General features: G+C 52.9%; 1 long non-coding RNA gene across 6 annotated transcripts in view; it reads left to right on the forward strand.

The window, feature by feature from the left end:
• Positions 1-3,205: 3,205 nt before the first annotated feature.
• LOC116745538 overlaps positions 3,206-26,980 on the forward strand; it is a 170,086-nt gene continuing 146,311 nt past the window's right edge. For 3 of the 6 annotated variants that reach the window (XR_004347459.1, XR_004347454.1, XR_004347456.1), the window contains exon 1: positions 3,206-3,741. This is a non-coding gene — a long non-coding RNA (uncharacterized LOC116745538). The remainder of the gene's footprint in view (positions 3,742-26,980) is intronic. The other 3 variants (XR_004347455.1, XR_004347458.1, XR_004347460.1) reach the window with 1 other exon arrangement.

Below are 26,980 nucleotides of genomic sequence, written 5' to 3' on the forward strand. Positions count from 1 at the left end.
CTCTGGTGCAGCAGGTACAGGTGTAAGAAGATTCAGCCCTTGCTTCCCGGAAATTTACAGCCACACTACCTGGAAGCATGGAGTAGGGTAGAGATGTTTCTGAGAGATGCCTCTGGGTTTGAGCCCTGACTCTGCTCTTTGTTTGCTCCACGACATTAAGCAACTCGCTTAACTGTTCCCAGCTTTGATTTTTCTTTTCTCTAAGATGAGATTAATAATAGCACCTACCGTTGGCATATTGAGAGATTGTATGACATGAGGCATCATAAATGTTCAGGACAGTGCCTGGCACACAGCAAGCTCCCAGAGAACGGAGAACCTCAGCAACTATGACCTTGGAATTGGCGCTACCGGTAAAAACAAGTGTACGCTGGTGCCAGGAACCCTACTGCAAGCACTACATCGAATTTCCAAATACCTCTGAAGCCCCTACTCTGTGCAACATTCTCCATGTTGGGGATAGGAGGATCATGACAAAGAGGAATGAATGCCTGACCTCAAGAAACTTAGTCTAGAAAAGACTCAAAGTGCTCGTTGGTTGAATGGAGTTCTCTCAGGTCATGGACATCTGGGAGGACTTCATGGAAGAGGTGGCATGTGAGCTGGCCTTGGAAGGTCGGTAGAAGATATGTACAGAGCTCCATAAGCAGAAGCAGTCTGGGGAGAGGAGGCACTTGGATCTACAGTGAGGACTAGAGAAAGCTGAGGTCGGCCTGGAAACAGCAAATATTCCAGTTAGCTTGGAGTACAGGGGGTGTTGTTGGATAAGGTCAGACCATAGAAGGCTTTTGATGCCAAGCTGTCAAGTTTACATGTAATTTTGTGAGCAGTGAGGGGCTTCTGGAGGTATTCTTCCTCCACAATTTTCATTTATATGTACTTGAAATTTAACACACTAATTCTGAATTTAATTTGGAAATGCAGAAGTGCAAGAATAGCCAAGCAACTCTTGAAGGAAAGTGGGTGAAATGTCCCACTGAATATTAAGATCTAAGAATTTCATAAGAATTAAAGCATGTGATGATGGCATGGAGTTAGAAAACAATGGACCAATAACAGAACAGAACTACGAACCTGCTCTCAAAATGTGGAAACTTGATACATGAGAGAGTAGATACTGCAATTTTTTACCACCTGCATGTGGGTGGATATTTATAAGGGTTGTGTGTGTATATATATATATATATGATTTTAATCTATTTTAGAATAGATTTACAGAACAGTTGCAAAGATAGTACAGAGAGTTCCCATATACCTCACACCTAGCTCCTCCTGTTATTAGCATCTTTTATTAGCATCTTACTTGCAACAGTGAATGAATCAATATTGATACATTATTATTGATTAGACTCTTGCTTTATTCAGATCTCCTTAGTTTTGATCTTACTTTCTTTTTCTGGTCCAGGGCCCCACTTTACATTTAGTCGCATATTTCCTTAGTCTCCTCTGGGCTGTGAACGTTTCTCACATAAGACTTTCCTTATTTTTGGTGACCTCGATAGCTTTGAGGGGGCACTGGTCAGGCATTTTGTAGAATGTCCCTGCACTGGAATTTTTCTCACGATTAGATGATAAGGGAGCCCTCTGTGCCCTACCCACCCTCCACACTTTACTCTTGGAAGGAGAGCAGCCCTACCTTAAGGAGCCAGAAGTTGTGCTCTAGTTCCTTCAAGGCAGCATAAGCTACATGAATTTTATGTTCCCTCATATATTTATTTATTCAATTATCCACGTATATCCATGTGGAATCATGAATACTTGTTTTATACTTTGGGTTATAATCCTACACCATTGTACTTACTTTGTTGCTCAGATCATTCCCCGACTTTGGCCATTAGGAGCTCTTTGAATTGGTTTCTGTATCCTTTCGATGTACCCCATGACTGTGTGGTGCGAGTGCATGCGCTTTCAGGCAGTCTTACTTTCTGGGGCTGTGAGATGCTCCTGGCTCATCTTGTATATTTCCTGCCTCAGTCCTAGAATCAGCCATTTCTCCAAGGAGCCCTGGTTCGTTTTACTGGACAGTGGTATTAGAAACAAACCACGGCTCTAGTGCTTATTGCTACTGGGGTATCGTTGCTTCTAGGACCTCTCAGCAGAGAGAGCAGGGAGATATGTGTGCGTACTAACCCATGTGTATGCACATATCAATAAATACCCTGCAGGACTGTGAGACGATACATTTCTGTAGTTCTAAGCCACGCGTTTGTACAGCAGTCCCAGGAAATTAACACAAGCCCCCCCCCCCCCCACCGCTTCAGCCTGTCCCCCTTCCTTCTTTTATACCCTCAGTGTTTCCTCATAGGCATGGCTCTCTTGCCCTCCTTTGTGGTTGCTTTGTGTTTGTGTCTTTTTGTTTGGCTGCTTCCTAACCATTCCTTCCAGAATGAGGTCAGACACCCGCCTTCTGGACAGCTTGGCTGTTGCCCCCAGGCAGGGTTAGGTGCACGTGGTCCATACAGCCTCTTTCACATCCACGCAGTTATCACGATGCCGTGTCCTCCTCAGGCTTGAGTGAGCCCCTCTGGCTTGACTCCTGCTTTCCTGCGTCCAGTGAGTGCAGGTGGTGAATGAACGAGAGGCGGCTGCAGAACTTGAAGCCTGACTGACCGGGCCGTGGGAGCTCCAGAATTTTAATCTAGGAGGGTCTCAGGGTGGCCAGTGGTTTGCACAAGTGGAGCCTTGAAATCAAGTTTGCTTAGCACTTAGGGATGGGGAGATCAGGCCGCCCTGGAGGGTCACCTCCCTCTACGATCCAGTGGTAGCAGACACTAATATCCCGTCTCTGTGTCAGATGAAGAATCCAAGGCATACATGGTAATTCCAACGTGAAGGGCACACAGCTAGTTGTTGGCAGGCAGGGGTTGCAACTTAGCTGGGTTTGCCCGACTCCAGGGCTACTAAGGTTGGTCGTCCTGGGCAGAATTTAGCTTGGTGTGACCCACCTTATGCACAGAGGGCAGCCTAGACCTAACGGAGCTGGCAGTGAGGCTGGAATCCCAGCCTTGTCTCCGGAGTTAGGGCGCCGGGGAGGACAGCTGTTGGCGGGCGGACCCCAACCATTCCTACGCTGCTCTGCGTTTGTTGTGGCTGGAAGACGGAACTACATCTCCCAGGAAACAGTTCGTCCCGCTCCCCGCCCTCCCCGCCCCTCCCCGCCCCGGGCCCGGCTGCTATTTAAAGGCAGAATGGTCCGACCGCGGGCAGAGCGCGGAGGTGGCGCGGGCGAGGCGGTGTGGTTGCGGGGCGTCACGCCCCGTAACTGGCAGCCGCCGCTCGGTGCTTCTCACCTGAGCCTCTCTTGCCCGGCGGGCTCCCAGCCCCCGCCGCCCGGGCCCCGCGGACCTGCAAACCCCAGGCCCGGCGGATTTGCCCTTGGCGCTTTTCCGGGCTCGGCAGAGGGGTTCCCGGCTGGGATCTCTGGGGTCGCGCTGGCGATAAGCAGCGAAGAAAGGCGAGGCGCTGCTCTCCGAGCGCGAGGAGGCGGGGTGCGCTCGCCGGGGCGCCGCTGGGGAACCCGGGCCAGCGAACCCAAGCGCGATTTCCGCGGGTCCCGGGCGCAGAGGCCGGGGCTGCCGGCGCTTTGGCCTTGGATGGAAAGTTGGGAATGGGGTAGGGGCCTCCGGACCCTCTAACTTGGATTACTTGGTGCGTCTCGGCCGGGCTCGGATGACCCACAACCTCGTCTCCATCCGTGGATTGATGGACATTCTACCTAACAGTCGAGTCCCTTATCTGTAGGTAAGTTGCCCCGCGATTCGGGGGAAGAGGGGGGGTTTTCACCCCCTGCGTCGCTTTATGAAGGTCATGGGGTTCTGGGTTGAAATTTTTGTTCTTGTAATTGACATCTTTCCAGAGGTCATTTTAGCCATCCCTCTGCCTCCAGGCGGAGTCGATTCTCCCGGTGGCGGTGGTCATCGCCCATCCTGGGCGCTCTCGGTCATCTCCCTTTCCAACGCCTCCTGGCCGCTGGCTGCCCCGGGGGACAGAGCCCCAAGTTGGGGAGAGGTCCGCGTGCTGGGCGTATCCGCCCGACCCCCCATCGCGCTTACCTTCTCACCTTGTCGCCCTGCAGGGCCCGTTACCTCGAGAGCTGAGCCGCCTCGGTGAGCTCCCGTCGTCTGCCCACTGGCTACCCAGAATGCGATCGGGGCGCAGCGCTTGGAGCCCCTCTCGCCGGGGGGGTGGTGAATGTCCCTGGTCCCCGGTCCTGGTTGCTGGTGAGCGGCTTTACTGCAAGGACTGCGCCACCCATCAGGCATCTTTCTGAACGGGTGGGAGGTAGCAGGCATTCGGTCCAGGGCGTACCCCCGCCCCCCCGCCGTCAGTGCAGATTGTTAATGGAAGAGGTTTCCCGGCCAGCGCGGGGAGGGGGCGTAGTCTTGAGTCCTGAACTGGAAGCAAGCTGCTTCTGAATCCATAGCCCCCTCCTATCCTCGTCCTTTTGTGTGGGCGCTGTTTGGAGCGGCGCCGTGCCTGTCACTGAGTAGGTGCAGAGTAGATGTCTGTTGAATGAATGAGCGAATCCGCCTTGATGTGCAGATAAACCAGGGGCCTCCTTTTCCTGCTCCCCCTTTGGCACTTGTCCTCCACTCTTTCCCCCGAAGATGGTTTCCTGGGGGTGCTTTCCCAGATATGGGGTTCCCTCCCCTCCCTCCAGCCCTGTTGGCAGTCTGTCTGTGATGATCCATTTCCTGCCCAGAAGTCCCTCCTGCATAGAACACTTCTGGAAGCTGTCACCGGTCTCCCTTGGACTGTGTGCAGGGTGCCAGTGCCTCCCGTGAGCACCTGCTTGGGAAGAGGGGGAGAGCCAGGCACCACAGGAAGAAAAAAGGTGATGTGTGTTGGTACCGCCCCTCCCCCAGGAGCCTGTGCCCTGGCCACACCCAGGTCCGTGGAACTGCCCACGTTGGTGCAGTATGTACCCTGTGGCCCTTCCTCACCTTCTCTGGGAGAGGAACTGTTGAAATTGCCCCACTGATGGCCGGAAGCCCCGCCTCTGCACCCCTTCTGATTTTAAAGGTAATCCGTGCCCTTTCTCTGTCTTTCATAGAAAACTACAAAAAAGAGCAAAAAACAGGAAAGGAAACACCCAGTTCCCACAGTAATGCAGGCAATTTGACACATGTCCTCACTGCTGAAGTCCTGCAATACGTACAACCTTGTTTTCCGCTTTATTCCCCCTCGCTTTGTTTTTTTTTGAACATTTCCCCACATAATGACTGTATTCACTGCAGGCATTGAATCATAGTTTGCGTGACAATTCTCCCATTGTTGGACACCAAGGTATTTCCAAATTTTTACCCTTTGAATTCATGCATTGGTGAGTGTCTTTTGTACATAAGGATTTGCACATTCTGAATTATTTCCTTTGGAAAATTCCCAGAAGTCACTCTCTTTGCTCTAAGTCAGTCATGTCTAAAATCAGAGGAGTGGCCCTCTTGGTAGACATTTACGAGGTGGGCTTGGAGGAAGATTGCACCACTTAGCCAGCAGATAATACCACGGCTGGGAGCCAGAATACAGTAGGAGCCCAGACAGTGCTTACTGAGTGAATGCAGTTTTTGTTTCGTTTTGTTTTTCCTGAAGCAAAGAGTTGATCTGCATATTGGTTACGAGAGTAACTTGAAATTTGCCTTCAGGACTAGGGTCGAAATGATATCAGCAATGCCAGAGACTGAGATTTACTAGGAGGCTGTCCTTTTAAAAAGTATTATTAACTTTTGATTTTGATAGAAATCTAGATTTACAGGAGAGTTGCGCAAACAGTACACGGAGTTCCCTTATACCTGTCACCCAGCTTCCCTATATGTTAACATCTTATAGATCCACAGTGAGATGCTCAAAGTGGGGGATTAACATTGATAGAATACTTTGAACTAATCTCCAGGCCTTATTCAAATTTTTCCAGTTGTCCCACTAATGTCCTTTTGCTGGTCCGGGATCCATTTCAGGATCCTGCATGGCAGAAAGTGCTGTCTTGTGAAAAAGTGAACGTTGAGAGGGATTCAGCAGGCTGTCTACTTTAAAGACCACTTAACTGAGGCATGATTGACATACAGAAGGTTATACATGTTTCATGTCTGCAACTCGTGAGTTTGGTGATAAGTATACGCTGTGAGTCTGACACCACAGTCACCACAGTCTTTGTCGTAAGCATACCCATCACCTCCAAAAGTTTCCTTCCGCCCTCTTATTTATTATTTTACTATTTTTTGGCGACAAGAACACTTAATGGACGCTCGCCCCTCTTAGCAAATGTTTAAGTGTACAATATAGGATCCTTAACGATAAGCGCTGTGCTACAGGAGGGCGCTAAAGCTTATTCATCTAGGCAGACGGTCTTTATTCTGGAGATGGTTCAAAACTGAGAAGTCCATCCCATCTCCTTCCCCAGGTTAACTCACCCCCTCCTCACTGTTTACGGCCAGCAGGGCAGATGAGACCCTCCAGGGTGTAGAGGGGAGAGGACCCTTGACCATGAGTGGGAGAAGCATCTCCATGTACCCTTCTCCTTCCTTCCGTGGACCTCCCCTGGGAATGAGTCGTTTAGTAGAAATCGGGTTGTAGCCTGATCTGTCCCAACGTGCCTTGGGGGTGTGTGTAGGTGGAGGATGACATCCGGGTGCGTGAGAGCCAGCTGTCAAGCCCCGAACCCGGCGGCGGCGAGTCCAGCGTGCCGCGCCTGTGATTCACGCCGCCTGAGCGGCAGGTGTGTCGGGCGCTAAGTGTGCAAACCCAGCAGAGGCAGCGTTCACTGGTGATCTGGGCAGATCTAAGGGAACACGGGTTTCCGCTCGTGCCTCAGTGTGGATTGAGGGTTTTGTCTAGCAACCTTGGGCTGGGGGGTGGGGTCCCCCTCTTCTTTAGGGCTGAGGAGAGCCAGCCTGGAGGGGTATTTGGAAGCCACTCATGTGGATGGAGGCTGGCCCAGCGTCTTTGCATAAGAGAGCACTTGTGTGAAGTTGAGGAAACTCATGAAAGAGGCCCTTCTCCTGCCGCCTGCAACAGAGACCACAGTAGTCCAAACCTTCCACCGACAATACACACGCAAACTCGGGCTGTCTTCTCCAGCTGGGGGTGGCTGCCCGCAGTTAGAGTGTAGGCGATGTTTGTTTGGGATGAGGAAGTTCTGAGGTTACTTAAATCTCAACCAACCAGACTTCTGTTGTCCAGATAGAGTTTCTCATTACTGTTAGGGTCTGGTCGCCTAGACTTGATTTTTCTTATACTCCCAGCCTTCCTGTTATAGCTTGTAAACTGAAAGATATTCATCCTCTCTCTCTCTCTCTCTCTGTCTCTCTCTCTCTCCCTCCTTCCCTCTGTCCCCTGCCCTTTGTGCACTGGCACAGGCGTTTTCTATCACCAGCCAGCTCCAGTTAGGATCATAACAGGAAGTGTCGGTGGGAGAGGGCTTGGGGGATGTTGTGACTAAACGGTCCTGGAACAGCCCTCTGTCTGCACCTGCCTTGTCCCTCTCCTCAGTGACTCCTCATGGGTCCTCCCTGCCCAGCTCTTCCCAGATCAGCGTGGACCCGCTTCAGCCAGCGTACTTGGAGCTGCTCCCCCAGCCCCCTGGCCTGCACCCTGTGGTTTGCATAAAAACGAAGTGCTTGGAGAATTTGGTAAAAATCTGAGTATTCTTAGCAGCCATCCCCACCCTCCCCCCACCTTTAGAGGTTCTGTTTTGGTACATGTCGGGGGTAGCACTCAGAAATGGGTATTTTTAACAAGCACCCCAGGCCATTTTAATACAGGTGGGCACTGTAAGAAACAGGGAGTTGATTGACTTCTTGGCCGGCTAAAGCCAGAAATGAGCCTTTTCCCACTCAAGCGTAGCCAGCTGCAAAGCGTCTCTGTCCTCCACCTCCTCCAGGAAGTCTTCCCAGCTTGCCTCCACCTGGTCTGGCCCCCACATCTACTTACTTGTTTTGTTGGCACAGGTTGTGACATAGAAGTCTTGAAATCTGGTGCCCTTTGTACTCAGTGAAGACAGAAGCGGCTGTATTTGGGTGAACGATAAAGAACTGCCGTTCTGGGCTTTAGGTATAAGATCTGCAGCCTCTCCTCTGGGGTTTGTGAGTTCCCTGGGAGCCTGGGCAGCTTTAAGAGGCAGCTCCCTGGGACATTTGTGTGCCCAGGCAGACCCTGCTACTTCTCTTTCTGGCCAGCATCGTCCTAGGCAATGTCCACTGTCATCGTGGAACTGGTTGGGGTCCTCCACGTCTAGTCGGCACCCCCTTCATCACAGGATGGATGCACTCAGTTCATTTCACAAGAGGACAGGAATGGTCCTGGATAGATTTCCTCTCTTTGAGCTATGCCATTGGCGAAAGACAGTCTGTTCGAAACCACTCCGGCTCCCTTGCTTTACGGACTAGGTTTGTGCCTGGAAGAATATCTGTACAAAAACCAATCTCGGTTGATCACATGATATGTGAAAGGCCTGGAGGAAATTTGTAAGCTACAGGAATGCTGAAGTGGCAAGTTTCTGTCAAAGCATTCTTCTGGTAACGTGAATCATCACCTCCTCCCGTATCTGGTGTGTTGGTACAGGTTTTTACACAGAAGTCTTGAGACCAGTTGCCTTCTGGGGGTGGTGAAAACAGAAGCAGCCGCATTCGGGCAAACGACAGAGGGACTGTGGTTCTGGGTCTCCGGAAATAAATCAGTCCCTCCCCTCGGGTCCGTGAGGCTCCCAGGTGTTTGGAAAATGCCTCTTATAGGGTCAGATTTTAATGGTTTTCAGACCCGCCGCCTTTGCCTAAAATGTGGGCCCTTGACCTCATTTCTCTTCAGCAGTTTCCTCCCCTTTCCTTTCACTGGTCTGAGAGCCCAGGCAGGACAGGGCGGGAGAGACCATCTCTGCCTGCCCAGCAGTTCCATCAGATGATCCGTTGGGGATTTCGGCCGTGCTTTCTGAGCCACCAGTGGAGTATATTCCCTCTCCCTAATTATAGACACATTTCCAATCCGTTGCTTCAGATTCCCTCGCTCGTTAATTCTGCAAATATTGGTGCCTGCTGGACGGTTCTTTATTTTTTTAAGATTTTTTTTTTTTGATGCAGACCATTTTCAAAGTCTTCATTGAATTTGTTAACAATACTGCTTTTGTTTTCTGTTTTGGTCTTTTGGCCACGAGGCATGTGGGATCTTAGCTCCCTGATCAGGGATTGAACCCGCACTCCTGGCACTGGAAGGGGACGTCCTAACCACTGGACCGCCAGGGAAGTCCTTGGCTGGTTCTTTAGACACTGGTGCAGTTGCTTTGGGTCAGCAGCTGGGCGGTAGCGCTCTTTGGGCCGGTGTTGTGTCTCAGGCGTGGAAAAGAAGGTGTCTGAGATGCCGCCCTTTGGGGACAAATTCTTCAGTATGTGAGTGAAATCCTCAGGAGCTCTAAGCGACAGTGCTCGTTTCTGCCCTTGTACCTTCTTCACTTAACTAACTTTGGAAACATTTTTAACCATTCTTAATTATGGTAAGATGGACATAACACAAGTTTACCACCTTAACCATTTGTCAGCGTGTCAGTGGCATTATGTACTTTCACATTGCTGTGCTACCATCACCACCGTCCATCTCCAAAACTTCTTCATCACCCCAAACTGAAACTCGGTGGCCGTGAAGCACTGACTCCCGCAGCCCCCAGCCCCTGGTAACTGCCATTCTATTTTCTGTCTCCATCATTTTGACAGCTGTAGGTATGTCCTGTAAGTGGAATCATACAATATGTGTCCTTCTGTGTCTGCTTTATTTCACATCATGTCCTCAGGCTTCACCCATGTTGTAGTGTGTGTCAGAATTCCTTCCATTTTAAGGCTGAATAGTTTTCCGTTTTATGTATACGTCACATTTTGTGTATCCATTAATCTGTTGATGGACACTTGGGTGGCCTCTACTTCTTGGCCATGAATAATGCTGCTCTGAACGTAGGGGTACAAATATCTGTTTGCGTCCCTGCTTTCAGTTCTTTTGTGTATATACCCAGAGGTAGAATTGCTGGGTCATATGGTCATTTTACATTTAACTTTTTGAGGAACTGCCATACTGTTTTCCAACAGAAGCTGCAGCATTTTACATTCCCGCCAGCAAGGCACAAGGGTTGCAGTTTCTCCACATCCTTGACAGCCCTTTCCTCCCTCCCTCCCTCCCTCCCTCCCTCCCTCCCTCCCTTCCTTCCTCCCTCGCTCCCTCCTTCCTTCCTTCCTTCCTTCCTCCCTCCCTCCCTCCCTCCCTCCCTCCTTCCTTCCTTCCTTCCTTCCTTCCTTTTCTAGTAATAGTCACCATCCCAGTGGATGTGAATTGGCACTTAACTAATTTTAAATGCAAATTGACTAGGACGGTCAGATTTTTTCCCCCCAGTGTATACTCAGGAAGCCATTGGGATCTCCTTCTCACTTTGAGGAAGAATCTTCACGAAGAGCTAAGAGCCCAGGGAAGTAAGGAGCAGAGAGTTTACGTGGGGGGCCCCCAGCTTCGAGTCTGCTGCATCCATTCTTTCTAAATGAAAACGTTTGGTGATCTAGTGGGTTCCTTACGCCCCCATTATTTGCACTGGAGTTTTTCAAGTGCTCTTCTTTCCCTACCCCACCTGGTGCCACCCTCAACCTGCTGAAATGAGTGTCATCCACATTTTCCAGAAGAGGATGTTAAGGCACAGGTGAGGGGAATGACACAGCTAGATAACCACCCAGGACAGTGAGCCCCTACCCCTCACCTGCCACACCTGTGAAAAGTGACACGTTTTTTAGTGTTGGTGGGGGAGGGAGGGGGTGGGGCGGGCTGGGAAGACAGATGGGATTCATGATTTGAGAGAACTTCGGGGAGGATCCTCTCTCGTGTCCTGCATGGTCAAACTGCATATATGAAGTTTGCTGAGTGTGGGTTTTTTTGGAAAAATAAATTGCTTTTCCATAGAACCCTTTGCTGTGTAGTCGAGTGTCCTAAGACACGCCCTTTTGAGCCTGGGGGTGAGATGTCAGATTTCTACGGCAGCTCTGACGGAGCCCTGGGTTGGCGCCTGGGTTACGATGAGCACCTCTGGTCTCGGGTTTTCTTCCCGAAGCCGTGAGTGAGCCCTGAAAGCTCTGTCTGACCCCATTTGTCATCCGACGTCCCAAGCACGTGTGTCCGGCCTCAGATTGGGCGTAGGGAAGGGACTGGCAGTAAGTGGTTTTATTGACCCCGGGGGCCGGGTGGTCTGCTCCCCGCTGGGGAGCGGCTTTGCCTCTCTGGGCCTCTGCACCTTCCCCTACGCGGTGGGCGGAAGGCGACCTTGTGTCTCTGGAGCCACCATGAATGTGGTTCTTTTTCATATTTATTTTTTTAATCATGATTTTTTTTTTAATTTTTAAAATGAAGCAACGAGAAACAGAACTGCTATTCCTATGGCTGGGGTGACAGAACAAGATCGTCCCAAGCCAGGAGGAGGCTTTCTTCTCTATAGGGGAGTTGCCACCCCGTGACCCCTGCCTGCGACCCTTCCTCCTCTGGCTTCACACCGGGCGTGTGTCGTGGCCCCAGGGTCACGCAGAGGGAGTTTCTCTGAATCGAAGGGAATCCGTGGCCACTGGCCAACCGGTTGGGAAATATAGATGTTTGGGTTTTTAATTAAATTTCCGAAATGGGAACCAGGAATGTGGTTAACCAGGGAGCTGAGGTGGCCCTGGCTTCTCATTCCACCCCGGCCACTGGGCTTTTCCACCTTTCCTGGAATTGCTTTCCTCTTTCACCCTGGCCCCCGTTTCCCCTCCTTGCCCAGCTCCTTTCCTCTTTTCCAAACGTTTGTCTCTGCCCTTGTCACCCTGGGCAGCTGTCTGTAAGACACTGACGTGGGGGAGATGCTTGTATGGCCGCATTCACTGGTCAGATTGGCCGTTGGATGTCGCCTGTCCCCTATACTAGGAAGCAGCCCTGTTCCTTCCACATCCCCATGTAAGGGATCCACCAGCCAGCGCTGGCAACCGGGAGCGCTGCTATGTTGGGAAGAGAGAGAAGCCAGCCTCGGGCAGATCAGAGCGGGAGGTCCAGAGCCCGTTTTCCTTGGTCCCCACCGCCCTGGGTGTGGACACTCTCATCTCTGACATCTGGGCCTTAGAGAGTTTAAGGAACATCCTTAAGGCCCCAAAGCTTTGAAGGATGGAGTCACGGTTCCAACCCAGGTCGCGGTGCATATGCCCAGCACTGGGGCCCCGTCCCGCCCCAGTCACCAGCGCATGTGTGATCTTGTACAAGCCACTGAGCCTCTCTGCGTTCAATTCCTCATCCATAAAAGAAGGGTATTTCTAGGTGGGTCACTGTTAGCTGCAAGTTTCAGAGAAACCAACTCCAACTGGCTTTAAGCAATGAGTTTGGGGGTGTCCACCTAGCTGTGAAGTCCAGGTGTTGTGCTTTTGGGGGATTTTGCTGGCTCTTCGTTTGTCTCCGCTTCTTTTCATTCTTAGCTTTACTTCCCTAGTGGAAGCAGAAGGAGCAGAAGCATCGGCAGGCCCCCTGCCTCTGCAGACCCAGCAGATGCAAGAGGATGCCTGTGGCTCAGCACCCCCGAGTGACGACCCTGGACGCGCGCTCACCCTTGGACCCATCCCTGTGGCCAGGAGGTGGAATGCCCTGTTTGTGTCCTGTGCTCACGTGCCTGACACCTGGGTCTCTGGGTGGAGGCAGCTTCCCTCCCCAGGGCCACGGGGATTCTGCAGATTGGGGCGGGAGAGATGCAGAGAGACAACACCAGATGTTTGCCGTGGACGAACTGGGCTACTGGATAATACAGCAGAGCGTTTCACGGTAGGGGCAGGGTGTTGATCCTGTTTACCGTTGGACACGTGGGACCTGGGAGAGCGCAGGGCAGGTGGATGCTCAGTGAAAGCTGATACGTGAATGAACCTCAGCAGTTCTTTGCTCTGAATTTCTGAACCTGAGAGTCCATTTTTTCTTTTTCCTTTTTTTTTTGGCCACACTGCGTGGCACGTGGGAATCTTAGTTCCCCGACCAGGGGGCGAACCTGCGCCCCCTGCACTGGAAGCACGGAGTCTTAACCACTGGACCCCCAGGGAAGTTCCGAGAGTCTGTGTTTTTTCAAGGGACTTAGTGTCGCTCCATCGGGGAGCTGGGAAGTCCAGCCTCCCGGTGCATCGCCCACGACTGGGTTCTCATTTCCCTGCACAAAAGGGTTGTTCCTGGGAATAGCAGCCACTGCTTAGAGTGGCACCTCTCACTGAGCTTTCTTCAAAGCGAAGAAAAACACCTTCCCTGATTCTGAGCGTCTCTTGACTAGGGGCATTGCTCCCAGTCTACCTTGCAGGGGCACATGGGTCCCGTACTGGGTAGGAGAAGCCCCATGACGGGAGCTGAGGCCAGTGGATTTGTGCCGACTTCTCGCCGGGCTCCTGTGTTTGGCAACCCAGGGAGGAGGCGGGCTACCCCGTTTGGTCAGATGGAGGGCTCGCTCTGGAGTGGCCTCCCAAGTGGATCGACGTAGATGGCTCCATTGTGTTTGCACATCCCTGGGCCAACTTGTGCCCCAGCTTCTGGGGGCTCCATGGTAGAGACACAGCCTTGCTCTCCAGGCCGTTGAGCTCAAGGCGGGGGACCCTATTTTCCTTGCTTTGTCCGCACGGTACACAGGTAGCCTTTGTTTGAGGAGCTGTGACTCATGCTCGTGGGTTGTAGGAGCTCTTAAAGGAAACCTTGCTGCCCTGGCAGGTGCTTCCAGCCATCCTCATCTGCCATCGTGCGGAGAAAAGCTCATTGTCATGGGCTGGAGTATCAACAGCCTTTTTAGGGAGGGTGGTGGACTGAGAGGAAAGCGGGTGTGCGAGGCACTGATGTCCCAGGACGCTGCTGGCCGCTGTATTTAGCGTTGCCCCATTTAATAGATGAGGAAGCGGAGGCTTCCAGGGCTTAAGGTGCTTGTCCAAAGTCCCCTTGCTGGTCAGCGGCAGAGCCAGAACCTGATCTGCTTCCTGGTTGGCACGTGACTGTCTTCATCCAGCTGCAAGCTTGGCTCCCTGCTTTTTCTGAAGAGTGCTAGAAGTCACAAATCACGTGGATTTGATGGCGGCTCTAGAGCTCTCACCCATCCTTCACTTCTTCCTCCCCAATAACACACCGGTAAGTCTAAAGCAGTGTTTCTTCCTCCTTCTCCTGGTGGAGGCGAGGCCCTGCGTCTTTCTGGGAGTGGAACTGGGAGTAGACTTGACTCTTCTCTGCAGATGGGACAGCGAATTCAACGTGAAGACCGTTAACACCAAAAGTAACTGAAAGATGCATCTACTAGAGTTTGCCCTGATGAGGAGTTCTCCAGAACTGCTCTGCAAGTTCTAGCCTTGCCCCCAGGCCTCACTCTTCTGCTTTGTCATCCTCACATTCCTCTCTACAGATGTAAAGTCTGCTTTGGAGAGCTGTAAGTCACTGCACACCCCAACTGGCAAGCGCGGAGTCAGGATCCAGATGCAGGTCTGTTTGTTTTCCAAACCAGCACATTTCCCCATAGTATGGTCCTGACTCTGTTCACTTCGGAGATGCCCAAGTCCAAACCATGCATCAGTGTCATGTCCCTTGTTACTGAAGTCCCACGGTGGATGCTGAGGCCAGGGCATACCGAGTTGGGTTCCTGTCGTGTTTCCATCTCCCGCAATCGTGGGCAGGTAGCGGATGACTCTTGTGATAAAGAGGGCTTGGAAGGGTGGGTGTATGTATTTGAGTGGGGCAGGAAAGCAGACTGGCCCATCGTCCAGGCATTCGGTGGGAGTGTTGTGTTGAGGTTCTGATTTTTACTCACTGGGACAGCAGTGTGTACACTTCACTGCATGAGCTCAAAGCTCAGCTGCGCTTCCAGAGCAGACCCGTGGCTGGCCTTGCCCTTCTGATGTCATACTTGGAAATTGGAGAGAGCTGCCGCTGCCGTACCATCGTCACCTCCAAATGCGATAAGGCTCAGGTGAGAAATTGTTGCCCCATCCAAGCTGCACCCCCATCAGCCGCCGTGTACTCTGTCCTTCGCACAATGAAGAGACCCTTTTAGTGGACGTGGTTGGGTGGGCTGGGGGATGGAGCCTGTGTGTCCTTGAGGTTGGAGGATGCAGATGGGAGTCGGAGCATGTCTCATTTATTGGACCAGGTGGACTGAATCTTGGATTTCTCCTCCCACTTATTCTCTCCCCGCTTCTTGGCTTAAACCCTGTGTCGATTTTAAAGAAATGGACCAACTCCATGGCTCTGTCTGCTTGGCCTGCAGTTACAGCTTTGCTCAGATGTTGCTGGGTTTAATTGGGGAGGAAGATTCCCATCTTCTACCCAAGAGGTCCAATTCACTTTTGGCTTTCTTCTTGGAAATGCAGAATTTGGGTTGCAGCCTCCATTGGCTTACGTGCGATGACTTATGTAAAGAATGTCCCCTCGGATGTGCAAGGCAAATATGGCAAATGACCAGCCCCAGGAACCTCTGTTGGCTTGAATGGGGCAGGGCCTGGGGAGAGGAGGCGCTGCAGTTAGCTTTTCCTTCCTGGGGTCTGCAGTGAGCTTATCTCAACCCGTTCTTCCCTGTGACCTGTTCGCTGCTCCTTTCCTCATGGGCTGTGTCCTTCTGTTCTCCTTCCCTGGACTCTCCCAGTGCAAGGTCAGTGACATTCACCAGTGCAGGGGCCATAGAATCCAATATTCTTGTCCGGTGATTGCCCGGACTAGACTTGAGTAAACTCACCAACCGGGCACTTACTCTCTACTTTTGCAATGTTTTCTTTTTCATCCACTCTTTCCCTTTCCTGAACTTCTACAGCACTGATAACCTATAACATTATATACTTGCCTGCCTAATACTATGTATTGTTTCACACGCATGGATCTTTTTTATTCAATGAAATCAGAGGTGTGCACGCTCCGATTTCACAGCAGCCGGCCTGATGCCGACGCCAGTAAAGACGGTATACACTCGGTGACCTGCCAGGTCCAAGGCCCACACTGTTCCACCATTTTGCTGCCGTGTGTCTGTGGATGCTGGGTCTGTGGCCTCGGGCTAGGTTATCCCAACACATGCCAGTGGGAAAACAGCTACGTGTCTTGCTTTCAGAAGGTGTTACTGGTCTTTGCTTGGTGTGGTCCTCAGCACGTTTCTCTCCCTTGTGCCGTTAAGATGGTTGCTCAGCCAGGAGACCTGGTTTCTGCCCATTTCAGTCTCCTAATTTGCCTTGTGGTTTGGGGCAAGCTATGTCACATCGTGGGGCCTCGGTTTCCTCCCTGCGTACTTTAGAAGTGGACTGGGTGACTCCTTGATTAATTTCAGCATGGAGGATGAACAAGGATGTCTCCTTGTTTCCCTCGCTGTCTTGGGCAGGTGACCACGAGCAAAGTAGAGAAGAAGGAATGCCTGATCCTTCCCAGTGGTCCCACCGCTCCCAGCTCTTTGTGGAGCACAGCTTGCCTTCTTGGAGAAATGCTCAATTCAACTTAAACGAAATCGAAACATACAACAGGCTCACAGGGCAGTCTTTATAAAACGTCATTTGTGATAGTTTGGGATGTCTTCAGAAATCTGTTAGGGTGACCTTGTACAAAATCAAGAACCAGAAGAATAAATGACCCTCCTCTCCCTGTGGATGGAGAGAATTTTATTTATTTAAGGCCCTTCGGGGGCTCTGCTTTCCCCTTTCCCAGAGTGAACGTTTGGACTCAGACGGCCCTCCAAGGATTGATAATGGAATAGAGGCCCTTCACGTAGGAAAAAATGTGATTCTTCCCTGCTGGCTGGGGGGTTCACATCCTGGATTTGGGAAGCAGACCGGGAACCCGTAAAGCAAACAGATTCGAGTAGAATTCTTTTTTTTTTTTTGTATCAAATCTTCATCTTTTATTCTGAGCAAAAGCAGATGTTTACAAGAGTCAAGTCTGAACAAGATTGACATACTTAAATCATGGGATAACATGGCCGTACCCTTGGCCGCATACATCAGATGAAGTGGGTTTTTTTTTTTTTTAACTTCTTTTTTCTTTCTGTTTTTGCTTGTTTGTTTGTTTGAATTCTCCTCCGTGGGGCGGAGAATTCTCTGATCTGCTTGCCTATCTGTTGCTCTCAGGCTGAGATGCCTTGTTATAACCTGAATTGTTCTGGGGAGTGAGAAGGCCTCATCACACCCCCTCTCCTTCCCGCCCTGACCACCCTCCCTTCCTCTTAGGGGGAAAAAAAAAAAATTCCTTCCCCCTTTCAGCATCTGTGCCTTTAAGAATTCCCTCCATTGTAGCCCCGGGACAGAGACCCTTCTGTGAGAGTCTGTTGGAGGCCTGTCCTCGGTGACACCCCGCCCCCCATATTAAAAGACCATCCGAACAAGCTCCCCATTCTCCTCTGGAGAGGGTCCCTCTGTCCCAGGCCAAGCGACTCTTAAGGGAGCGTTTATCCTGGGACACTCAGTTTACAAAGCCTGCTGGAGTGTCAGATAAACTCACTCAGACCCGCCGAGGAGGGGAGAAGGACAAAACTCCCTTTATTTTCACCCCTGCGTGGAGACCAGCAGAGACTTCGTGCTGGAGATGGGGTGGGAGGTGGGGTCTGAGGAACCTCGGAGGGGGCTGCGGGAGAGTTAGGGGTTTTTACCTTATCATTTTATTTTGGGGGGAAATCTCAGCGTGGGGCAGTGCTGTAACTCTGCTGGAATTACCTTCCCTCTCCTCTCTAAATCACTGGGATGCTCTTTGGCAAGTTTGCCTTGGTTTGCCAGGGAGAAATTCCTAGTTTCAGTTATCTATTTGGATTAAAAAAAAAAAAAAACCCAGAAACACCTCACCCACTCGGTGGGCCAGGCCCCAGCTGTGTGTGTATGTTTAGAAGATGTTCGATCTGAGGGACTTTGGGTAGCAAACATCATGGATAAATTTGGCCACCTGGGTGCGTGTGCGCCCGTGCGCCCTGTCGGCATGCATCCCATCTAGGGGGTGTGGGTGTGTGGGCACCCCCTGCTTCCCCAGGTGGCCGTACCTGTCACTATGTGGTATAGCCCTTTTTAACTACATGGTTCAGAGCTTTTCACTCAGCCGTGTAAACGAGAGGTTTCCGTGATCAGCTATCACGTTGGGCTGTCATTTGTGGAACATGCTAAATGCCCTGCACGTGGATTGAGGTCTCAATCCTTACAGCATCTTCCAGACCTGGAATGCTAGGCTCAGAGAAGGAAAGCATCTCCCCTAATGTCGCCCAGCAGTGGAACGCTTCAGCTTCCAGCCTGCCGTGTCTGATTCTAAAGCCTCTGCCTGCCCCAGTGTGAACTGGGAGAGCCGCCCCCGAAATGCTGGGCAGTGGTGGAGAGACCTTGGTGAGACCCTGACCTCTCCTGGGCTCTGCAGATGGACATCCTGCCCAGGGAGGGACGGGCCTCAGAGCAGGTTCCAGGCAGCGGCGTGGGGGAGAGGCTGGGGAGGGTGGATGGGGAATTCAGCAGGGAGCCAAAGGGGGCCCCTGTGAGGCACAAGCTGTACTCCGTTCCACGGTTCTCTGGACCTCGGGCACAGTGACTGCACACAAGACAGTTAGCTGGGTGGAAGGACGGAGCAGAGGGGGGACGGAGTTCTTGTCCTGGGTGGGGGGTAGGGAGTGGGAGACGATGGGCACGAGGATGGCGGCTGGAGGGTAGGCTTGCTGGAGAAGCAGCGGCAGCCTCACCTTGGGCTGCTGGAGGGTGGGTCTCTGCATTTTTGGTGTGTTCCTGGACCAGTCTTCCAGAACCAGACCCAGAAAATGCGAATTACTGGCCTGAAGCCCCTGCCCGTCCCGGGGACACTTACCCCGCAATGGCACCGTCCACCAGATGGGGCCAGGGGGCAGGTGGGTGTGTGTTGGGTTCCCACCCCATCCCCCTGTCCCTCTTGGCAGGGTGGCTGCCTTGACAGGTGTGCCCCGGTCCTTTCTTCCCCGTCACCAGGCTGTGAACCCTCACTTCATCCAGGTGGGTGTATTGGACCCACTCCTCGCATGAGGTTTGGGTTTCACTGATCTGCAGAGGGGTGACACGGAGGAGAGGGCGGGAGTCACGTTGGACCCTGGTTCGAGGCTCTAGGTCCCAGTCTCAGCTCGTTGCTTCCTGGATGAGCGATCTCGGTCAGGGTCCTCTACCACTCTGTGCTTGCACCTGTAGGCAGAACAGCGGGGGCGAGCTCTCAAGTCCCGTCCAGCCCTGCACACGAAACAATCGCGTTTTAGGATGTGCCTGCACATGGCCTCCTGAGTGTGTCTGGGTGTGTCCGTGGGCTCATCTGTCTCCCGACTCTTTACTCGCATCTCCCCCTGGCTCAGTCGCTCCTGCCCTGGGTAGTATGTCACCCCTCCCTGCACCCTGCCCAGAGGAGGGCTCTTGCAGTGGCAGCAGCGAGGACGCAGAGCCCACTGGCCCATCCGGCCTTGCCGAGGGCCGTCAGGGCGGGCAGAGCCGGGTTGGGGTGAGAAGTCAAGGTGCCCATCTCCTGGGTGGTTGATCTCTCCTGACTGGTGGGTGGTGAACGGGCTTTTGCTGAGCGTGAGGTCGGGGCCCGGAGCAGTTGGCTGCAGAGGTTAGGCAGCTGCTGTCTCTTTCTGGTTTTTTTCCCTCAGTGAAAGCTGGAGGCTCAGGGGACTGTTTACAGACTCCAGAGCAATCCGTGCGCAAATCTGTGTTTGGGTGGCGTGACACGTGGCTCGTGTTTTGGCTCCTGACCCCGCACACGGGCACATCCCACATCCAAACAGCCCAGAGCCCTCCTCACTGGTGATCACCCATCCTGGGGCACCCGCGGTCCCCTCCGGACGGCGCCTGACCGACCTCATCCACTGGGCCAGTGGGGAGAGAAGTCAAGCTGTGCTTGTTAAGCCTCCCCTACCCCTTTCATCATCGACTTTGTCAAAGGGCGAGGCAAAGCCTGCTTGCCGAGGAAAGACGTGTTTTGGAAAACTCACTGAGCGTCCTTCTGCGGCACCGTTGGCCACCTTCCCCCATTCCCTTCCATTCCAGGCTTGAGCGGAAGGGAGGAAGGGCCCGGTTCATGGAAGTTGCTCACTGATGCTGCGTCTCTCTGGACCAAATCTTCACCTGATAGCACGCAGACGGGGAGGCACCGCTAGCGCAAGCCGGTTTCTCTCCCCGCTTGACATAAGCCTCCTGTTCTTTGGCTGGGGGAGGGCAGCACTTAGCACAAGGGAGACTTCAGACGGGCCGGGCCGGGCCAGGGGGGGAGCTGGGCGGGCGAGCGGGGTTAGTGGCAGGAGGTGTGGAGTGTTGTCATTTATTAGGTCTATGGAAACAATACGGGGTTTGTCTCCAGGGTATGGCGGTGCCCGAGGAGGCCGGCCAAGATGGGCCCCAGCAGAAGGAAAACAAGCACAGGTTTGACGAAAATGTGGTGACCCCGAGAGGAGCAGGGAAAAAAGCACCTTTGTTTCGGGAGGTCGGGGCCAGCGAGGGCTGGGGGCAGGGACAGGGCGTGCAAGGAGGACACGGGTGTAGAGAGAATCGCGGCTTCTGTCCCATGAGCCTGGGCCCCTGAAAGGGGCTTGAGAAGCCGGGTGGCTGGTCCGGATGCCTTGTATTCTGGGGCAGATTTCGGGGAACTTCTTCCTTATCAGCTCTGCTCCTGGAGAAGAGACCTGGGCTTTGTGGGGAGAGGATGGATAGAGGGTCTGCCTTGACGTGGAGGCTTCTGGCGGGTTGCAGTTTCGCCTGTCGCTCAGGGTGGCTGGAGAAGCCCCCAGAAGCTGGGTGAGGCCCTGTGGGATGTGGGGAGAAGGGCGCTCCCCTGGCCTCACGGTATAGACGGAGACCTCAGGTGTCTGGAAGCAGCAGGGAGACCCTCCAATACCCCCACCCGCCCCGCCCCCGAGCACCTCCCCATGATGTCATCTTTCCACAGACACCCCTGCTGCCCCCGTGGACCTGTATCCCCAAACCCAGTGACTCAGACTTCTAACTAATGATTATCTGCTTTTAAACCCAAGGGGCTGGTGGGCCTTAAGTAGTTTCCCATCACCCTTCTCTCTTCGGCAGAAGGTAGGACCCTGCGGTCCTTGGAGAATGAACTTGCCCTTGTTCATGTGATGGACGCATGTGGAGGCCTCCGCCAGGCGTGGCTGCCCCTCTGGGGGCGTCTCCAGTTCCCCAGACCGCAGCCCTGACTGCCTGTAAGAAGCCCGTGCTGGGTGAACTTGGACTGCCGGCCACCTGCCCGTGGGAGCCGTGATGGGGAGTCCTGGTGCAGGCTGTGGACGCTCAGCTCTGGGACAGCCCAGGGGCCTGTTTAACCCCCTTGAGGCTGCCTCTGACAGGAGAGAGAGACGTGGCCTGAGAAGGAAGTGCTGCAATGTTGAGGTTGTTACGACCTCAGCTACCACTGAGAGTTAATAATAAGCACTGATGGTATTAGCTAGTAATAGCAATTGCACATTCTGTGTTCCAGACATCCGTCACTCTAGGCTAGACACACTCATGCACCCACACATGCATGTAGGTGTGCTCAGACACACACACACACACACACACGCTCATTTATTCCTCAAATAGCCTTATGAAGTGGCGTTACTATTGTCCCTATTTTACCGATGGAGACACCGAGGCACAGAGAGGGCAAGTAACTTATCAAAAATCACACAGCTATGAAGTGGTACAGCCTGGCCCCAAACCCAAGCCCCTGGGCTCCGAGCACCAGGCGATGTTGGCAGGGACCTGGAGGGCTGCTCTGTGCCAGGCATTCCGTGGCTATCTCCACCCTCCCGATAGCCCCGTGAGGGCTGTCATTTATCCTCCTTTCCCCAGTGGCAGAGCCTGCCTGAGGTCACAGAGGCCGCGGGACTTGGCTCAGGGTCCCCCACTTGGCAGCCCAGCTCTGTCGACTCTTGAGGCCCGTGCTCCCTCCGGAGGTCAAAAGGCCTTCCCGCTCCTTGTGGGCGCATTGTCTTGGGAGGGGGCTGTTTGCATCATCAGAATTCTATCTTCTGCGTTTGAGGGAGAGCCCAGAGGATGCAGCAGGTTCACCCCTGCCCCCCTGCACTGGAAGGAGGGGATTTGGTTCTTCCCTTGGCTGGTAACCTTGCCCTCTCCTGTCGCCCCGCTCCCGCATCCCCAGCTGGCCCTGCTGACTCTGGGCTGCCCACCAGCCCCGACTCCTGGGCCTTGCACGCGGGCTGGTGTGATTCTCCTCTTCTTTTTCTGGCCTCTGGTCCTCCCTCATTTTTCATTTATGATGACATGTCGGGCTCACGAAGATGGCCCACTTGGGCTGAGACAGACGCTAAGTGGGACCGTGTCTTCCCCGAAGGAAATGGCTCTTGTCTTCCCTATTAACTGTTTGGGGTCGGGGCCTCCTTCGTCGTCTGTCAGGGGCCCAGAGCCGAGGAGGAGAGGAGTTGGGGGGCCTCTGGGGGAGGAACAGGGGAGCTCGGAGATGGTATTCTGCCAGGCCAGTCCCTTCACGGCTGTTCCACGTCCAGTCTTCACTCCGTTGTGACTCAGTGTGTTCTCCTGATCCTAACTGAGCACCTACTATGTGCCCGGGCCCTGTGACAGCCTTTTTTTCTTTAATTTTTATTTTACACTGGAGTACAGTTGATTAATAATGTTGTGTTAGTTTCAGGTGTGCAGCAGAGTGATTCAGTTCTACATATACATGTATCGATTCTTTTTCAGATTCTTTTCCCATATAGGCCATTACAGAGTATTGAGCACAGTTCCCTGTGCTATACAGTAGGTCTTTGTCCTGCGCCTTTCTCGTTCCTCCTGCCACAAACCTTGGAAGGGATTCCCAACGGGGCTTGAGATGTTGAGTGTCTGCCCAGCATCACAGCTGGGAAGTGGCAGAGCCCGGATTTCAAACCGGACCTCGGGACTGGAAAGCCCTGCTCTTCCCCGACCCTCCTGCCTCTGGTCCACACTGGCCCAGCCCCCAGCTCCTCTGAGCACCCCTCCCTCCATGCCATGCCCCCTTGACCTTAGGACTCTTCAGCACTGACTTTTTAGATCCTGGTTATGAGGTTTTGTCCTCAACTACCTCGAGTTGCTTTATAAGTATATCAACAAGGTGGTAAACTTGAAAATAGCCCTTTTCTGTTACTTTTGTATCCCCTAAAGCATCTAGCATAGTACCAGGCGCACTGCGTAGGCCTCTTTAAGTACCTGTTAAATTAAAAGAAGCAGCACTGAAAGTGGCATTGGAGGGCCTGTGACCTGCACCTTCTGGGGACATGACACATGTGGGTGAATATTACTGTCATCATTTTACAGGTGAGAAAACCGAGGCTCGGGGAAGTTGGGAAGCATGCTCAGAATCAGACAGCTGGTGAGGGGCTCAGCCTTTTGGACCTGGAAGCCTGGAGTCTATCCAGCTGTCAGCTGGGGCTGCGGCCCCCGGAGTTAGAGGGCAAAGGACATTCGCGGTAAAGCTCACTCATGACAAGTCATAGGTTTGAGACAGATGCTTGATTCTTCTCCCTCTGAGCTGCCTTCCTGGCCACCAGCTTTTTATTTTTGCACCAGCCGTGTTGAGGTATACTTTACGTACTGTCAAGTTCACCCGTTATAAATGTACAGTAACCCAGTTACTTTTAGTGAATGTGCAGCACGGTGCGACCATCACCACCATGCAGATTTAGAGCACTTCCATCAACCCCAGGAGGTCTCCTTGATGCCTGTTTGAGGCATCCCCGCGTGGCCAGCCCTGAGCTGCTCAGTGAGCCTGCCGTTACGGACACTTCGTGTCCGTGGAATGAGGCATCTGTAGCCTTCTGCACCTGGGGGGTCTCAGAAGTGTCTTGTCTTCAGCACTTCCTGCCCGGGTTCCCGATCCACGTGTGCCCCCTTGCCAGCCAGCTATAATGGACCTGGCTTCCTCCTTCCAGCTGTTGTGACTTAAGTCATAATGACAGGCGGTGGAGGTCTGTTTCCTAGCAATTAAAGTCAGTGGAAGATTGGAACTTGGTCCAGCCAGGAAGGACTTGACCCTCCCATCTCATTGTTCCAACATCCAAGGATGTTGGCAAATCCCTTCCCTCTCCAAGGCTCCCCACCCTGCTGATTCCCCCCCACCCCCGGCTGATTCTCAAGGCCGTTTCGTGCAAAAGCAAACATGCCATTTAACTTCATTTTCGGGCCTCTTCCTCCCTATGACCTCAACCCCAATCTAAGGAGACAGGGAGGGGAAGGAGCCATTCACTCAGTCAGCAAACAGGGCTTGATTGCCTGACACGGGCAGGGGAGGAGTAGGTGAGGCAGACGCAGCCCCCCAGACCTTCGGATCTCGAAGCCGGAGTTGGAGGAGAAGATATGAAGTGAACAGCCTAAGGGCCGTGGGTGAATAAAGGCAGAATGAACAAGAACACCAGCTCCCAAGTCAGGGAGACCGCAGCGCTGCCTGGAATCGTCAGGAAGGGGGTGGACACGGAACCCTGAGGGCTGGGACGTGGGGAAGCGAAGAGGGGACTGTGGTGCGGGCAGAAGAGCTCACGAGGCTTTGCTGGAGGCAGCGGGGAGCGCTTGTTCCTGGCGGGGATGCGCCCCGGTGTGGCCCAGAAGGTGGGAAGCTCTGCCCCGAGACAGGCAGCCCCCAGGGTTCCCATCAGGAGGCTGCAGGGCTGCGGCCGCTCCTGACCTGGCTGTCGGGGGCGGGGAAGCGTGACGACAGATGCTGACTCCGTACTCTGGACGCACTTGACCCCGGGGCTGGGGGTGAGCACGCTGGGCTCCTGGACACGCGGTCAGTGCTCTTCTCCGCTGCCGCCCCTCTCCAGGTGCTCTGGGGAGTTTCTGTTTCACACCACTGTTTCAACCGTATTTGTTATTCAGAACAACTTTATATTAAAAAAAAAAAAAACCCTCTCATTAGAACCCTGCCTCATCATCAAGGGTTTGCATTTTCTGTGGACTTTGCAGGATCATAATCTCAGAGCACGTGATTTCTCACTTTTCACTTAACCTTTTGTTCTTCACGTTCTTAAGTTCCCCGTCTTTGCATTTAGTGTTAATGCCTGTACAGTATTCTGCAAGACTGACCTCACCATCTGCTTAATATAACTATTGAGTAGTAGTAGATGGCTGACTTTTGTCGTATAAACGATGCCCTGAAACGTTTTTTCTCCATTTTACCTTTCGGTGGAACTGGGTGTTTCAAATAACAGGCGTATTCCTGGCCTCTGGCTTCTCCTTTTCTTCCCCTCGCAAACTGCACATCCTGGAAGTATTTGAAGACCCTTCTTCGGTTTTGTTCTTGGACCTGCTTGGCACCCAGCTGCAGCTTAAGGACTGTTTGTCCCCTGAAGTGCACGTCCAGGCTCTGTGTGGAGTGCAGAATTCTGGAAGGACACCTGAAGGAGAAACTTGAGTCTCCGGGTTGGCTCCGTGTCCCTTGCGGACCCTCCGTCCAGGTTGTTTTGGCCTCACTGACCCATGGCTCTACCCGTTGCCCTCCCCTCTCTTCCTGCCCTCCCCTCCTGGGAGGACCAGGGGGCACAGAAAAGCTGGACCGGAGGGAGCCGCTTGCACTGGGATTCCTTCCAGGCGCTGAGAGGTCTTCCTCCTTTCGCGACCCTGTCCCGCTCAGGAGTTCTGCGTGTTAAGCAAACACCCCCTGAAAGAGAAAAGCTAATTCTACTCTCTGTGCTGACGTCCTGGCCTCAAGTGCCACCAGTTGCCCCGCCTTGAGAATGGCTAAGTGGCACTGCAGAGTGTGTGTGTGTGTGTGTGTGTGTGTGTGTGTGTCTGTGTGTGCACGGGCACTCACGTGTATACATACGCGCGCGCGTGGGGTGGGGCAGCCAGCTTACTCCAAGAGAGCTTGTCTAAGAAAGGCCTCTCGTAGGAGGAGGGAAGGAGATGCGGAACGTCAGGGAAATAAACAGATTGTGAATGATTGTCGCTGAGGCTGCTACTATACATTCTCATGGCAGCTGTGACATTAAAACTGTGTCAGAAAATTCGGACACCTGACAGTGCCTCGAAGATGGGACATGTCGGACGTCTCCTTGGACATGGTGAGGGATGTCCACGTCACGTTGGTGTGATATACACAGAGTGCAGGTTCCATTCTCTTCTTCGCTTTTATGGCAAGGGTGGCTTTCCTGTGTCTCAGCGCTGACGATGGTCCTTCAGGGCCCGAGGGCCAGTGAGTCAGTGGACCGTTGTTTTCTTACCGAGTCCCCAATGCGGGGCTCTCTCTTTCAAGAGGAGTATAAATGGATGATTTTTTTTTATGTAAAGAGAGAGTTGATTCTTGGGGAGTTTGTTTTGAAATTATTATAAGTTACAGCACATTTATGTTGTGAAAAGCCATGAGATTGAAATCACGCCCTTTTCCAAGCAGATTTCTGCGCAGCTTCTGCCACATGGGCCGTCTTCTGACTGATGAGCCCAGTGTTTAAGTGCATCGGGGAGCCCCCACGGGATCAGCATTTACTTCACGCGTGACATAGTGCCCTTCAGTAAAGGCTCAAAATGTGAACACGTGTTCTGGATTTGTTTGAAACTTTGACCAAGAAAGATCATAAATGTTTCTTTCAAGAAAAGAAAAACTGGGGCTCCATTTTTCAGCACAAGCCTGCCGTAAACGTCTTTGTACTTTGTGTACCTTTTTTTTTTCTTTTTAGTAATAGAAACATCCTAACTCACGTGAGTCCCTGATCTGGCAACCATAACCAGTTCCTTGAAGCTCCAGGGAGGCTGGGGGAAGGGAACAAAATGTGGCCCCGATTCCTGGTTCTCTTAACCAGGAGTTTGGAGACGTGGGAGCAGCGGAAGCCCGTGGACTCGGTCGGCTGTGGCCACGGAGGTCTCAGCTGGCGCCTCTCGCCGTGGGCCTCATGCTCTGCTCTCTCACCCTCATTTTTGGAGGGATGCTGCTTCCCGGGCGCTGCAGCGTGAGCCCCGAGTGGCTGAGTTCCCAGACTTGCCCTCTCTGCCATCTCCCATCTCTTAGCCTTCCCTTCACTCCCTCCCGCCCTCCCTTTCTGACTTTGTTTCTCCCGGGACACGTGGTGAGTTCCCTC

This window comes from Phocoena sinus, chromosome 20, assembly GCF_008692025.1.
Source record: "Phocoena sinus isolate mPhoSin1 chromosome 20, mPhoSin1.pri, whole genome shotgun sequence".
NCBI lineage: Eukaryota > Metazoa > Chordata > Mammalia > Artiodactyla > Phocoenidae > Phocoena > Phocoena sinus.